This window comes from Scyliorhinus torazame, chromosome 5 (assembly GCF_047496885.1).
Source record: "Scyliorhinus torazame isolate Kashiwa2021f chromosome 5, sScyTor2.1, whole genome shotgun sequence".
In the NCBI taxonomy this organism is placed as follows: Eukaryota; Metazoa; Chordata; class Chondrichthyes; order Carcharhiniformes; family Scyliorhinidae; genus Scyliorhinus; species Scyliorhinus torazame.
This window is the reverse complement of record NC_092711.1, coordinates 172,736,508-172,752,000: the sequence shown is the minus strand read 5'-3', so window position 1 is coordinate 172,752,000 and position 15,493 is coordinate 172,736,508. Positions and strand designations below refer to the sequence as shown.

General features: G+C 46.2%; 1 long non-coding RNA gene across 1 annotated transcript; it reads right to left on the bottom strand.

The window, feature by feature from the left end:
• Positions 1 to 5,299: 5,299 nt before the first annotated feature.
• Positions 5,300 to 10,722, bottom strand: LOC140422372 (uncharacterized). The gene is made up of 2 exons (XR_011947419.1): positions 10,600 to 10,722; positions 5,300 to 8,191 (listed from the first exon to the last, which is right to left on the bottom strand). It is a non-coding gene; the product is annotated as an uncharacterized lncRNA (long non-coding RNA).
• Between the last annotated feature and the right edge of the window lie 4,771 nt (positions 10,723 to 15,493).

The following is a 15,493-nucleotide window of genomic DNA, read 5'->3' as shown; positions in this document are numbered from 1 at the left end:
AGATACCGTATTGAGTGAATTGATTCATACACTTTGATTCTGTGATAACTGAACATAACTAAAACAAAACTATTAAAATGAATAAACATTGACTTACATAATAATCTTTATTGTCACAAGTAGGCTTGCATTAACACTGCAATGAAGTTACTGTGAAAAGCCCCTAGTCGCCATATTCCACCGCCTGTTCCGGTACACAGAGGGAGAATTCAGAATGTCCAAATTACCTACCAGCACGTCTTTCAGGACTTGTGGGAGGAAACCGGAGCACCCGGACGAAACCCATGCAGACACGGGGAGAATGTGCAGTATTGCAGGGGAACTGGCAGCATGGGTTGGTACCTGGGACTTCGATGTTGTGGCCATTTCGGAGACATGGATAGAGCAGGGACAGGAATGGATGTTGCAGGTTCCGGGGTTTAGGTGTTTTAGTAAGCTCAGAGAAGGAGGCAAAAGAGGGGAGGTGTGGCGCTGCTAGTCAAGAGCAGTATTACGGTGGCGGAGAGGATGCTAGATGGGGACTCTTCTTCCGAGGTAGTATGAGCTGAAGTTAGAAACCAGAAACGAGAGGTCACCCTGTTGGGAGTTTTTTATAGGCCTCCTAATAGTTCTAGGGATGTAGAGGAAAGGATGGCGAAGATGATTCTGGATATGAGCGAAAGTAACAGGGTAGTTATTGTGGGAGACTTTAACTTTCCAAATATTGACTGGAAAAGATATAGTTTGAGTACAATAGATGGGTCATTTTTTGTACAGTGTGTGCAGGAGGGTTTCCTGAAACAATATGTTGACAGGCCACGTTGGATTTGGTTTTGGGTAATGAACCAGGCCAGGTGTTGGATTTGGAGGTAGGAGAGCACTTTGGGGACAGTGACCACAATTCGGTGACGTTTACGTTAATGATGGAAAGGGATAAGTATACACCGCAAGGCAAGAGTTATAGCTGGGGGAAGGGCAATTATGATGCCATTAGACGTGACTTGGGGGGGATAAGGTGGAGAGGTAGGCTGCAAGTGTTGGGCACACTGGATAAGTGGGGCTTGTTCAAGGATCAGCTAATGCGTGTTCTTGATAAGTATGTACCGGTCAGACAGGGAGGAAGGCATCGAGCGAGGGAACCGTGGTTTACCAAGGAAGTGGAATCTCTTGTTAAGAGGAAGAAGGAGGCCTATGTGAAGATGAAGTGTGAAGTTTCGGTTGGGGCGATAGATAGTTACAAGGTAGCGAGGAAGGATCTAAAGAGAGAGCTAAGACGAGCAAGGAGGGGACATGAGAAGTATTTGGCAGGAAGGATCAAGGAAAACCCAAAAGCTTTCTATAGGTATGTCAGGAATAAGCGAATGACTAGGGAAAGAGTAGGACCAGTCAAGGACAGGGATGGGAAATTGTGTGTGGAGTCTGAAGAGATAGGCGAGATACTAAATGAATATTTTTCGTCAGTATTCACTCAGGAAAAAGATAATGTTGTGGAGGAGAATGCTGAGCCCCAGGCTAATAGAATAGATGGCATTGAGGTACGTAGGGAAGAGGTGTTGGCAATTCTGGACAGGCTGAAAATAGATAAGTACCCGGGACCTGATGGGATTTATCCTAGGATTCTCTGGGAGGCCAGGGAAGAGATTGCTGGACCTTTGGCTTTGATTTTTATGTCATCATTGGCTACAGGAATAGTGCCAGAGGACTGGAGGACAGCAAATGTGGTCCCTTTGTTCAAAAAGGGGAGCAGAGACAACCCCGGCAACTATAGACCGGTGAGCCTCACGTCTGTAGTGGGTAAAGTCTTGGAGGGGATTATAAGAGACAAGATTTATAATCATCTAGATAGGAATAATATGATCAGGGATAGTCAGCATGGCTTTGTGAAGGGTAGGTCATGCCTCACAAACCTTATTGAGTTCTTTGAGAAGGTGACTGAACAGGTAGACGAGGGTAGAGCAGTTGATGTGGTGTATATGGATTTCAGTAAAGCGTTTGATAAGGTTCCCCACGGTAGGCTATTGCAAAAAATACGGAGGCTGCGGATTGAGGGTGATTTAGAGATGTGGATCAGAAATTGGCTAGCTGAAAGAAGACAGAGGGTGGTGGTTGATGGGAAATGTTCAGAATGGAGTACAGTCACAAGTGGAGTACCACAAGGATCTGTTCTGGGGCCGTTGCTGTTTGTCATTTTTATCAATGACCTAGAGGAAGGCGCAGAAGGGTGGGTGAGTAAATTTGCAGACGATATTAAAGTCGGTGGTGTTGTCGATAGTGTGGAAGGATGTAGCAGGTTACAGAGGGATATAGATAAGCTGCAGAGCTGGGCTGAGAGGTGGCAAATGGAGTTTAATGTAGAGAAGTGTGAGGTGATTCACTTTGGAAGGAATAACAGGAATGCGGAATATTTGGCTAATGGTAAAGTTCTTGAAAGTGTGGATGAGCAGAGGGATCTAGGTGTCCATGTACATAGATCCCGGAAAGTTGCCACCCAGTTTGATAGGGTTGTGAAGAAGGCCTATGGAGTGTTGGCCTTTATTGGTAGAGGGATTGAGTTCCGGAGTCGGGAGGTCATGTTGCAGCTGTACAGAACTCTGGTACGGCCGCATTTGGAGTATTGCGTACAGTTCTGGTCACCGCATTATAGGAACGTGGAGGCTTTGGAGCGGGTGCAGAGGAGATTTACCAGGATGTTGCCTGGTATGGAGGGAAAATCTTATGAGGAAAGGCTGATGGACTTGAGGTTGTTTTCGTTGGAGAGAAGAAGGTTAAGAGGAGACTTAATAGAGGCATACAAAAAGATCAGGGGGTTGGATAGGGTGGACAGTGAGAGCCTTCTCCCGCGGATGGATATGGCTGGCACGAGGGGACATAACTTTAAACTGAGGGGTAATAGATATAGGACAGAGGTCAGAGGTAGGTTCTTTACGCAAAGAGTAGTGAGGCCGTGGAATGCCCTACCTGCTACAGTAGTGAACTCGCCAACATTGAGGGCATTTAAAAGTTTATTGGATAAACAAATGGATGATAATGGCATAGTGTAGGTTAGATGGCTTTTGTTTCGGTGAAACATCGTGGGCCGAAGGGCCTGTACTGCGCTGTATTGTTCTATGTTCTATGTTCTATATTATGATCACTGTTACATAGATGCTCCATCACCACATATTTATTGATTAAGCCTGTCTCACTGCACACGGAGGTCTCGGATAGACTGCACCCTGGTTGGCTCCAGAAGGAACTGCTCCAAGAAATTCTCCCCAAAAATATTAACCGATGTTCCAGGCTATCTGCCTATCTGACTCTCCCAATCTATATTCGATTAAAGTCACCCATGATTATTGTGGTACATTAATTACAAGCCTTATTTAATACTTCCTGTACACTCTAGCTACAATGTAACTACTGTTAGGAGGCCCATTAACTACTCACATGAGACCTTGTAACTTATTATTTCTTTTCTCGAGCAAAGCTGATTCCACACCCTGAACCTTCAGGCTAAGTTGGTCTCTCAGTACTGAACTAATGTAATCCTTAATGAACAGGAGCAATCCCATCATCTTTTCCGAGCTTCATGCATTCCAATATGTCAAATACCCTTCAACATTTAGATTCAGCCTTGGTCACCTTTCAAACAAGTCTCTGTAATGTCTATCGGGACACACATTTATCTCTCTCTATGCTGACAATTCTTTTTTTATAATTTAGAGTACCCAATTCATTTTGTCCAATTAAGGAGCAATTTAGCGTGGCCAATCCACCTAGCCTGCACATCTTTCAATTGTGGGGGTGAAACCCATGCAAACACGGGGAGAATGTGCAAACTCCACATGTTAGTGACCCAGAGCCAGGATCGAACCTGGGACCTCAGCGCCGTGAGGCAGCACTGCTAACCACTGCGCCACCGTGCTGCCCCATCTGCGCTGACAATTCATCCAAACTCTGTCAAATGCTGCGTGCATTTTCAATCCATTTTCAGGGGTTCAATAATCCAATAGGGATTTCAACTGAAACCTCTTTACCCAGCGAGTGGTGAGAATGTGGAACTCGCTACCACAGCGAGTGGTTGAGGTGAACAACATGAATACTCCTGTATCTTGACAAGGGAGAAAAGAATAGAAGGATATGCTGATGGGTGGAGATGAAGAGGGCTGGGTGGAGGCTCATGTGGAGCATAAATACTGACAGAGACCAATTGAGCTGACTGGCCTGGCCCTGTGCTGTAGACTCAATGGAACAGAGACAAATGTATTTATTTTAGATCTACATGTAGAAGTATGATTTAAAAAAATTCTTGGGATGTAGGCATCACTGGCTGGGTCAGCATTTGTTCCCCAATCATAATTGCCCTTGAACTGAGTGGCTTGCTAGGCCATTACAGTGGGGGACAGTTAAAAGTCAACCACATCTGTGTGGCTCTGGAGTCACATGTGGGCCAGACCGGGTAAGGATGGCAGATTTCCTTCACTAAAGGACATTAGTAAAACAGATGGGTTTTTACAACAATTGATAATAGTTTCATGGTCATCATTAAACTTTGAATTCCAAATTTTTATTGAATTCAAATCTCACCATCTGTCCTGGTGGGATTCGAACCCCAGAATAATACCTGGGTCTCTGGATTACTAGTCCAGCGGCAATACCACTCGGCCACCGCCTCCCCCATACTATCCAGGATAAAATAAACACAAAGCCGTGAGACTGTCCAGAATGTACCTGTTGTGTAGAACCTTGGTCAGACCGCAGCTGGAGGACTGTGTGCAGTTTTACTGCCCTTGTCGCCAGAGGGAAAGGGCAACAAAGGTTCACCAGACTTGTTCCGGGGATGGCAGGACTGCCCTTTGAGGAGAGATTGGGGAAACCTGGCCTGTGTTCTCTAGTGTCAAATAATGAGAAGTGATCACAATGAAACCTACAAAATCCATAAAGGAATAGACAGGCGAGATGCAGGTGAGATGTTTCCCCTGGTTGGGGAGTCTGGAACCAGTGGACACAATTTCAAAATAAGGGGGAAGCCACTTAGGATGGAAAGTGAGTGGGAAAAGATCTGGGAAATGGAGAACATTGTGGGAAAATGTGAAATTGTCCATGTTGGCAGAAAGAATAAAAAAGCTTCTTATCTAAACGGTGAGAGATTGCAGAGCTCTGAGATTCAGAGGGATCTGGGTGTCCAAGAGCATGAATCACAAAAGGCGAGTATACAGGTACAGCAAGTAATTAGGAAAGCTAATAGAATGTTCCTGTTTATTGTGGGGGAATTGAATACAAAAGTAGGTTATGCTTCTGTTCGCATGAATGAATCCAAAAGAATCCCTCGACATTCAGGTCTGCTTCAAACATCACAGTTTATTGTTGTAACGCCGGCGGGGAGTAGTTCTCTGGGCATAGGCAGATACCTCTCCACTGAACAAAGGGAATCATCATCATTTATACAATTTCAAATAGTTAGTCAGCCCAACTCAGCCGGACACGATCCAATCACAATGATTGTAGGTTGCACACATTGACTGGTAGATCCAATGAAAGTGGTTACTGGGCAGCAGGGAACTGAGTGATCAGCTCATGGACAGCTAGGGGGTTACTCATGAACTCATGATGCCTTCCAGACCCCCTCATCGACCGTCCTTGGGTCTTGAGTATACATAACTCCCTTATCTTAACCTTGTTACTGGCTGGTACCACTGTCAAAATTTCGTAAGAGCATCCCCCTTTGTGAGAAAGAGAGAGAGAGCTGACTGGTGGTGATTTAATCTGAGGGTCACCACACCTCAGACGAGGGGCAATGTTGAGGAGGCAGGGCCTTCTTGGATGACCTCAGCTGGTATGGAGTAGAACCCACGCTGTTGGTGTCGCTCAGTATCACAAACCAGCCATCCAGCCAACTGAGCTAACCAATCCCCTGTAATATTAGTTATTGCCTGTCTCCCATCACACCATTTAATGTTGTTTCTCAGTCCATGTCAGACAACCTGCCCCATAGCTTGATAATTTTCTTCTGCGAGAAACACCGAGATAAATTAAACAAAAGATCCATGTACCCTCCATTGCCCATCTCCATGGCAAGGTGGCATGCTTTAGGGGGATCCAAACAGAAATGGGAACTAAATATCTTCCAACCACTGTTGCTATATTTACTTGCTATAAATATGGCAGCTAATAAGGTTGCCCTTCTTAATCTAGATATGAATAGGATATGCTTTCAGAGTCACCAGGTATCAAATGATACCGCCACAAGGTTCAATCGGATATCGATCAAAGACCCAAACAACCAGTTAGTTAGTTCAAGATCAATAATACTTTATTTACACACAAGATTAACTTACGCATGCAACATAAACACTACGAGCTAAATTACACCTATCACTATGACAACCTGTACTTAACTTCAGGCATCCGGCTTAGGTCAGAGGAACAGTGGCCTTTGTTCGAAATTGGATCTGCTGGGTCTGGAGAAGTAACTGTGGTTCAGCTAGGCTCATCCGCATGGTAGCGAGCATTGAACTTGAACGTGCTTCTGGTCGTGGTGCTGCAGATGGAGTCCGACGTTGCCGGAGCGCCAGGTCCAAAAGAGACCGAACACATGGCAGTGTCTCTCTTTATCCTTGGGGGGGGGGGGTTCGCACTCTTTTGGGCGGTCCTCCGGTTTGGACCCAATAATTCGGCAGTCCTCGATCACTGCCTTCGATCTGAGCCAATAAAGGGGCGGGTGCTTTGATGGCTGGGCGGGTCCTGAGTTTATGCTTCCCGAGTAAAGGGAGTGGCGCCGATGTGTCTGGAATTGTATCGGATACCCGAGTACCAGTTCCTTTGTCTTAGGGAAATGGGTCATTAGCATGCAAATCGGCTGGCGGTTTCGATCCCGTCTGCTTCTGCTTACAAATATACATTTAGGCTCTGAGCCTGCCTGAATCTTACATTGGCCATATTTCCCTTGAGGCTTTGCAAATGTCCATGTTTCTTTGTAAGTGGCCATCCCAGATGGCTACACCACCAAACACTATTTCGCTCTGTGATCGTCGTGAAAGTTGAAGCCAGGAATTCACAACATGGCTCAATGATCATCAGCCGACTGGAGGCAATTTTGTGAGACAAACCAGTCCAGCAGGAAGAAACCCTCCACCCATCCCTATTGATCAACTGACACAATTAACAAAATGCAGTCCTGGATGCGATTGAGAGCAGACCAGCGGAATCCAACCCCTGTAATCAATTGTGAACTTGGGGTGTGAGCATGTGCGATGAAACACAAAGTCTCTCCCACACTGAGAGCAGAAGAACGGCCTCGCCCCATTGAGAACTTGGCGGTGTCTCCATAGTTGGGATGGATCACTGAATATCTCACCTACTCAGAGCAGGTGAACGGACTCTCCCCAGTGTGAACTCGCTGGTGTGTCCGCAGGCTGGATAACCAAGTGAATCCCTCCCCACAATGAGAGCAGATGAATGGCCTCTCCCCAGTGTGAACTCGCTGATGGCGCTGCAGGGTGGATAACCGAGAGAATCTCTTCTCACACTGAGAGCAGGTGAACGGCCTCTCCCCAGTGTGAACCCACTGGTGGCTCCGCAGGTGGGATAACTGAGTGAATCCCTTCCCGCACTGAGAGCAGGTGAACGGCCTCTCCCCAGTGTGAACTCGCTGATGTTTCTGCAGGTCAGATAATTGAGTGAATCCCTTCCCACACTGAGAGCAGGTGAACGGCCTCTCTCCAGTGTGAACTCGCTGGTGTCTCTGCAGGTCAGATAATAGAGTGAAACCTTTTCCACACTGAGAGCAGGTGAACGGCCTCTCACCAGTGTGACTGCGTCGATGAATTTCTAGCACAGACGGTGCTATGAATCCCTTCCCACAGTCCTCACATTTCCATGGTTTCTCCATGTTTTGGGTCTCCTCATGTCTGTCCAGTTCTGCCAATCAGTTGAGGCTTCGTCCATACATAGAACACGTGTACAGTCTCTCCCCGCTGTGAATGGTGCGATGTTTTTTCAGGCTGTGTAACTGGTTAAGGTTCTTTCCACAGTCAGTGCTCTGGAACACTCTCACTCGGGTGCTTTTCCAGTCACAATGGTGTTTAAAATCTTTTCAAGTTGACAGATGAGGCAAACATTTCTCCTTTAGATTCGAAGGCCAATGATATTCAGGTCCCAAGGAATTGAGGGACTGTCAGATCCAGACGACATGTATTAGATTTCTGTCTATAATTTGGCCTCTTTGAATCAACTGTTGAACAATTTACAAAAGATATCACTGTCAGTACAGGATAGAAATTCAGAACAAACTATTCTAGTTTCTCTGGAACTTTCTTTTCTCTTGCATTCCGCAACATCTGTAAATCTCCGTCCCACACATTCTCCATCCATTCTCACTCTGCTGTACCTAATATTCACCCTCCCAATTCTCCTGAAGGTGCTGATTCAGGCTGATTGACAGATCCATGCTCACTGCTTCCTGGCCTGGACACAGGGACCACAACAAATCGGAGCTGCAGTCGGCCATTTGAACCTGCTCAACCATTCAATGAGAGCATTGGCCGATCTACCTCAGCATCATTTTCCAAAACTATCCCCCATATCTCTCGATACCTTCACTCCCTGGTTCTGGGAGAGAGGATTGAGGGGGAGGGCAGAGGTGTGGGTGATGGGTCGGACACAGTTGAGAGCCCCGTCGACCACAGTGGGTGGGAAGCCATGGTTAAGGAAGAATGAAGACATGTCAGCAGCACCGTTTTGGAAAGTGGCATCATCGGAACAGATGTGACGGAGGTGAAGGAACTGAGAGAATGGGATGAAGCCCTTACAGGATGTGGGGTGTGAAGTGCCAAAGTCGGCGTAGCTGTGGGAGTCGGTAGGTTTGTGGTGGATATTAGTGGACTGTCTATCTCAGAAATTGAAATAGAAAGGTCAAGGAAGGAAAGGGAAGTGTTGGAGACAGACCGTGTGGAGGTGATAGAGGGGTGCAAACCGAAGCAAAATGAATATATTTTTCCAGACTTTGCAGAACACCTCCGGTCCATCCGCAAGCAGTTCTCAGACCTTCCTGTCGTTTGCCATTTCAACTCACCGCCCTGCTCTCAGTCCTCATGTCCGTCCTTGGCCTGCTGCAATGTTGAGGTGAAGCCCAGCGCAAACTGGAGGAACAGCACCTCATCTTCCGATTAGGCATGTTCCACCCTTCCGGACTTAACATTGAGTTCAACAACCTCAGACTCTCCACCACCTTTACCCCATTTTTATCTATCAATTTATTTTTGTTTTAATTTCTTCCATTGATCGTTTTTTCCCTCCCCATTATTCTCCTCCCCTCCCCCCATTCGAATTATTTCAAGTTGCCCTTTACACACTGCTCACCTTTATTCTGCCATTCACACATTCTAACCTTTTTACGTACCACTATCAGCCCTACTTAGCCTTAATTACCACCATTTGCATTCCTTTTATCTTCTGTTCTCGACATCTTTGTCTATATCTCCACCTATTGCTGGCCCTTATCCAGCCCCACCGCTCTATTCCACCCCCACCGCTCCATTCCACCCCCACCGCTCCATTCCACCCCTCCCCCACTACAGTACAAATCTGACCCCATTTCCAGTTCTCTCTAACTGTCACAAAGAGTCATCCAGACTCGAAACATTAGTTCCCTTTTCTCTCCACAGATGCTGTCAGACCTTCTGAGATTGTCCAGTATTTTCTGTTTTTGTTTACGATTCCAGCATCCACAGTAATTTATTTTCATAATATATCTAATCTGTACCATGTAAAAACACTCGACATATCTCTGTCCGACATGTATTTACTGTTCCTTTAAATTTTAGCCATCTCCTATAATAATAATAATCTTTATTGTCACAAGTAGGCTTACATTAACACTGCAATGAAATTATTGTGAAAAGCCCCGAGTCGCCACATTCCGGCGCCTGTTATAGAATTTACAGTGCAGAAGGAGGCCATTCGGCCCATCGCGTCTGCACCGGCTCTTGGAAAGAGCACCCTACCCAAGGCTATACCTCCACCCTATTCCCATAACCCAGTGACCCCACCCATCACTAAGGGAAATTTTGGACACTAAGGACAATTTAGCATTACCAATCCACCTAACTTGCACATCTTTGGATTGTGGGAGGAAACCGGAGCACCCAGGGGAAACCCATGCATACACGGGGAGAACGTGCAGACTCCGCACAGACAGTGACCCAAGCCGGGAATCGAACCTGGGATCCTGGAGCTGTGAAGCAATTGTGCCAACCACTATGCTATCGTGCTGTTCCGGTACACCGAGGGAAAATTCAAAATGTCCAAATTACCAGACATACGTCTTTCGGGACTTGTGGGAGGAAACCGGAGCACTTGCAGGAAACCCGCATAGACACAGGGAGAACTCTGGGGAAACCAACCCTTTAAATTGTGAACATTAGGAAAGAAACCACCCTTTTAGCCAAACAAATAGATGTGTCAAGCTGAGGGAGCAAAGGATGTCAATGTCTTTGAGAGAGAGAGATCTGGGCCAAGCTTTCCAGAGTCTGCACCCTCCCCGGATTCACTTCCTTTCCCTTCAGTTGCTGCAAGTGACCAATTGAAGGTGAGAATGAGAAAAGAAATGGAAAGGGGGAGAAAGGAAAGTGTTTTACTCACAGATGTTGGAGACAGGAAGAGGTTTCAGTCTGTGTCATGGTCAATCTTCATTAACACAACGTCTGCCTTCTGATTGGCTGGAGGACCAGAGTCCTTCCGGTCCTCCCAGTTTCCCATTGATCAATACCTCAGCAGGAAGGCCAGGGGCGGGCTTTCCTCCACACATGCGCAGCTTCCCCTCAGCCTTGGACATGCGCAGTACCTGATCACCCGCCCGTGCGGTGAATAGAGCGGTTTCCCTAGCGCGGGGGATTGTGGGAGCTGCGGCCGACACTGTCCAAACTCCTGGGACTGGGATGAAAAGTGGAGGAGGGGCAGTGACCTCACCCTGACACAAAGTACATGTTAGTAGTCACGGAGATTGATTGTGACGTTCGCCCTTAGCACCTGGGGAGGGCAATAGGTGAGTGTGAAACTGAATCCGAGAGTCAGCATCTTCACGGGAGGAGACTTGGGGAAAAGCAGGAGGTCAGAAGGATAAATTAGTGTTAAAATCAATAATGAGGAGAGCATGGGTGGGGGTCAAATATTTATAGTTTGAGAGGAAGAAGGATTTTCCGTAACAACTAGATTTGTCAGTTGTGAATTTCTATTCTGTAATCACAGCGATGACTTTTTAAAAAAACATTTTTTAATATAGATTTAGAGTACCTAATTATTTTTTTCCAATTAAGGGGCAATTTAGCATGGCCAATCCACCTAACCTACACATCTTTTTGGGTTGTGGGGGTGAGACCCACGCAGACACGGCGAGTATGTGCAAACTCCACATGGACAGTGACCCAGGGCCGGGAGTGAACCCGGGTCCTCAGCACCGTGTGGCAGCAGTGCTGACCACTATGCCACCCTGATGATGTCAATCCTATCACACCCATTAAAGTCTCTATCAGGTCAGTCTTCAACCTTCTCTTCCCCAGGGGAAATATCCCCAACCTGTTCAATATCTCCTGAAACTTAAACATTCTCAGTTCTGATATCATCCTTGTTAATCTTTCTTGCACATCCTGGAGACCCTATCTCTGTTTTAAAGGGTATATAATTAATATTTAGATTTGGTTTAATTTGGTTGAAGGTGCCTTATTTACTCAGTTCCAAACTGACCCTCTAAAATGCTTCAATTCGAAAGAGGCTTAACAATCAGGCAAGAGAGGACTCTGAAATGTCAATGTTTATTTTTTTAAAGCAGTATACTGATGAAGTACACAAGTGACGTTCACCACCAAAATTGGGTGACCTGTCCTGGTAGAAGTGTGAATCTTCTTCAGGTTCCTGAACCAACAGTGATTTCCTAAATTCCTGCCCAGGAGCACTCAGTGTCTCCGCGACTAGAGTCCAACTTACAAAACCCAGGATCACTCACAAATCCCACTTTTACCTCTTGAATTAACATGACCTCATCTTGAATAAGACCTGTTATAATCAGACAATTGGTCATGATTGTCACTGGGTTAATTTTATTGGATTTAACCATTGATGTAAATTGTTCCATGGAGCAGAATAATGGGACTGTTCAGGATCTTTCTAATATCTGAGTTCATAAAAAATCATGAATGGTTTGCATAGAGTGCATAAAGAGAAACTGTTTCCACTGACAAAAGGATTGTTAACCAGAGGACAAGATTTAAGGTTATTCACAAAAAAGCCAGAGGGGAAATGAGGACGATGAATCTATACACAGTGAGGTGCTGTGATCCGGAATGCACTATCTGACAGGCTGGTGGAAGCAGATTCAACACCAGGAGTTGGATAAATATTAGAAAGGGACTAGATTTCAGAGTTCATGGGGAAAGGGAGGATAGTGGGACTAATTGAGTACTTCTTTCAAAGAGCCAGCACAGGCACGATGGGCCGAATGACCTGTGTGGTGAGATTCTGTGATCAAAGATGAATAAATGTGTGTCTGCAATATGTATAGTGATGTCAATAATGTCTGGAATTCCCCTTTCCCCGTTTCAGTTGTCTCCCTTTCCTTCCAATTTGATTTTAGACAGAGAACAGAAGCAAATGGCTTTCAGTACATTGAGCAGCCCCGATCTCTATTCTCAGCCAGCGTTACACAGAGGGGGAAGGGGTGGATTCTCAGACCAGCGAGTCAAGGCAGCCTCTTTAAATGGGCAGTTCCCACAATGTATTCATTGACCACACTGGGAGCTCCTGTCCTCCCCAGTCAGCTGGCTCATGCCAGGGACCCGGGTTTGATTCCCGGCTTGAGTCACTGTCTGTGCAGAGTCTGCACGTTCTCCCCATGTCCGCGTGGGTTTCCTCCAGGCACTCCAGTTTCCTCTCAAAAGTGCAGAAAGACGTGCTTGTTATGTGAATTCGACATTCTGAATTGCCCCTCACTATACCCGTACAGGTGCCGTAGAGTGGCGATTCGGGGATTTTCACAGTAACTTAATTGCACTGATAACGTAAGCCTACTTGTGACACTAATAAAGATTTTTATTATTAGGTGGGATGAAGTATTGAATCTCTTCCCACAGTCAGAGCAGGCAAACGGCCTCTCGTCAGTATGAACTTGCTGGTATGTCCACAGGTTGAATGGAACACTGAATACCTTTCCCACACAGAGCAGCAGAATGGTCACACCCTGCGTGTGAATGTGTCAATGAGTTTCCACTGTAGACGGACAACTAAACCTTGCTGGTGTCTCCGCAGTGTGGATGACCTTCTAAACTTCTTTGTGCAGTGAGAGCAGCTAAACGGTCTCTCCCCAGTGTGAACGCACTGGTGCATTTCCATTGTTTCTCCATGGTGCGGGTGTTTCCTGCTGTCCCTCCAGGTTAGACAATCAGTTGAAGGCTCACACAGGATACGTGTATGGTCTCTGCCCGCTGTGAATGGTGCAATGCTTTTTCAGGCTCTTTCCACAGTCAGTGAACTGGAACACTCTCACTCGGGTGTGTGTCTCTGTGCTTTTCCAGTCACACTGATGTTTAAAACATTTTGAAGCACAAGGAACAATCAAACATTTCTCCTTCTGGATTTAAAAGCCGTTGATATTCAATGAATTGAGTAACGTTGTCAGATTTTGATGTGAAGTTTGTTTTTAAAACAAATATTTTTATTCAAGTTTTCAACATTTTAACATTTGTACAACACACAAACAAACAAACCCAAACCTCAACACCTCTCTCCCCAACCACAAACTGCCCCCCTCCTCTTCGAAGGCCACCAGATCCCCAAAATATAACACAAATAAAACCCATCTCTGGTGGAACCCCTCATCTGCCCCTCTCAGAGCAAATTTCACCTTCTCTAAATACAAGAACAAGAACTCCATTAGATCCTCCAGCCACGTCGAGGCACCGGTGCAGCGGGAGGGGAGCAAGTTGGTCTCCACCTCAACAGATCCTGCCTGCAGGCAATCAACAAGGCGAAGGCTAAAACATCTGCCCACTCACCCATCTGCAGCTCCGGCAGGTCTGACACCCCAAATACGATCACGAAGGGACCCGGCTCCAAATGCTCATGCAGAACCTCAGACATGGTGCTGAACACTGACCCCCAAAATTTCTCCAACTTTGGGCAGGACCAGAACATATGGACTTGATTGGCTGAACCCCTCCCACACTGCTCACAGCTATCCTCCCACCTCCTTGAACAACCATCTCATCCTCACCTTCATTAAGTGCACCCTGTGCACAACTTTCAATTGAATCACCCCCAGCCTCGCACACGAGGTTGAGACGTTAACCCTCTGCAGCACCTCACACCATAGTCCTCCCTCCAACACCATCCCAAACCCTTCCTCCCACTTGGTCTTAATCCTTTTCATGGACTCCTTGTTCTCTGCCATAATCCTACCATAGATCGCCAAAACAACCTCACTCTCCAGCTCCCCCCACCCCCACCCCCCCACCCCAACCCCCCCACCCCATCCCCCCCACCCCCCACCCACCCCCCACACCCCCCCTCACCCCCCCAGACAGAGAGACTGTGCAAATAAACAGTGGATCAGTCGACATCAATAATTTTAAACTGCCTGTGATAAAGGAAATCTATGTGCTGTGTGTGATGGGAGGAAGTGGGCTCTGTGTCTGACCATCACCAAACTTGTTTCCCTCAAATTGGCAGATAGTGACATCCTGACAGATGTAAACAGATGTCCTTCTGGGTTTAATATGACTGTCAGCTATGCTCCGACAGACGAACTGTCAGTCTCTGCCTGACTCTCCTACAGCTTCCTCTCATGGTTGAGTTGGACAAGGAACACTCATCACTTGAGCTGGGAAAAGCCATTGACTGCTGAGCAATGGGTGAACATGGATTCAGATCCGCTTCTAAGTTTTGTGTCATCTGCAAACTTTGAAATTGTCCCCTGCAACCACGATCTAGATTATTAATATGCACCAGGAAAAGCAAGGGTCCAAATACTGACCCCTGGGGGACACCACTACAAACCTCCCTCCAGCCTGAAAAATATCCATTGACTGTTATTCTCTGCTTCCTATTATTCTGTCACTTTTTGTGTCCACCGTACCACTGTCTCTTTTATTCCATGAGCTATAATTCTTCCCACAAATCTGTTGTGTTGCATTGCATTGAATGCTCACTGAAAGTCAATGTACACTACATCAACGGCATTACCCTCATCAACCCTTTCTGTTACCTCCTTAAAAAATCCAGCAAGTCAGTTAAACACGATTTCCCCTTTAGAACTCCATACTGGTTCTTGCAAATCAGTCCATATTTTCCATGTGGCATTTAATTCAATCTGGAATAATTGATTCTTGAAGCTTGCCCACCAATGATGTTAAACTAACTGATCTGTAATTGCTGGGGCTATCCTTTTTGAACAAATGCATAAGATTTGTAATTCTCCAGTGCTCTGGCACCTTCAGCAAAGACTGGGAAATTATTGCCAGCTGCCCTGTAATTTATATTCTTACTT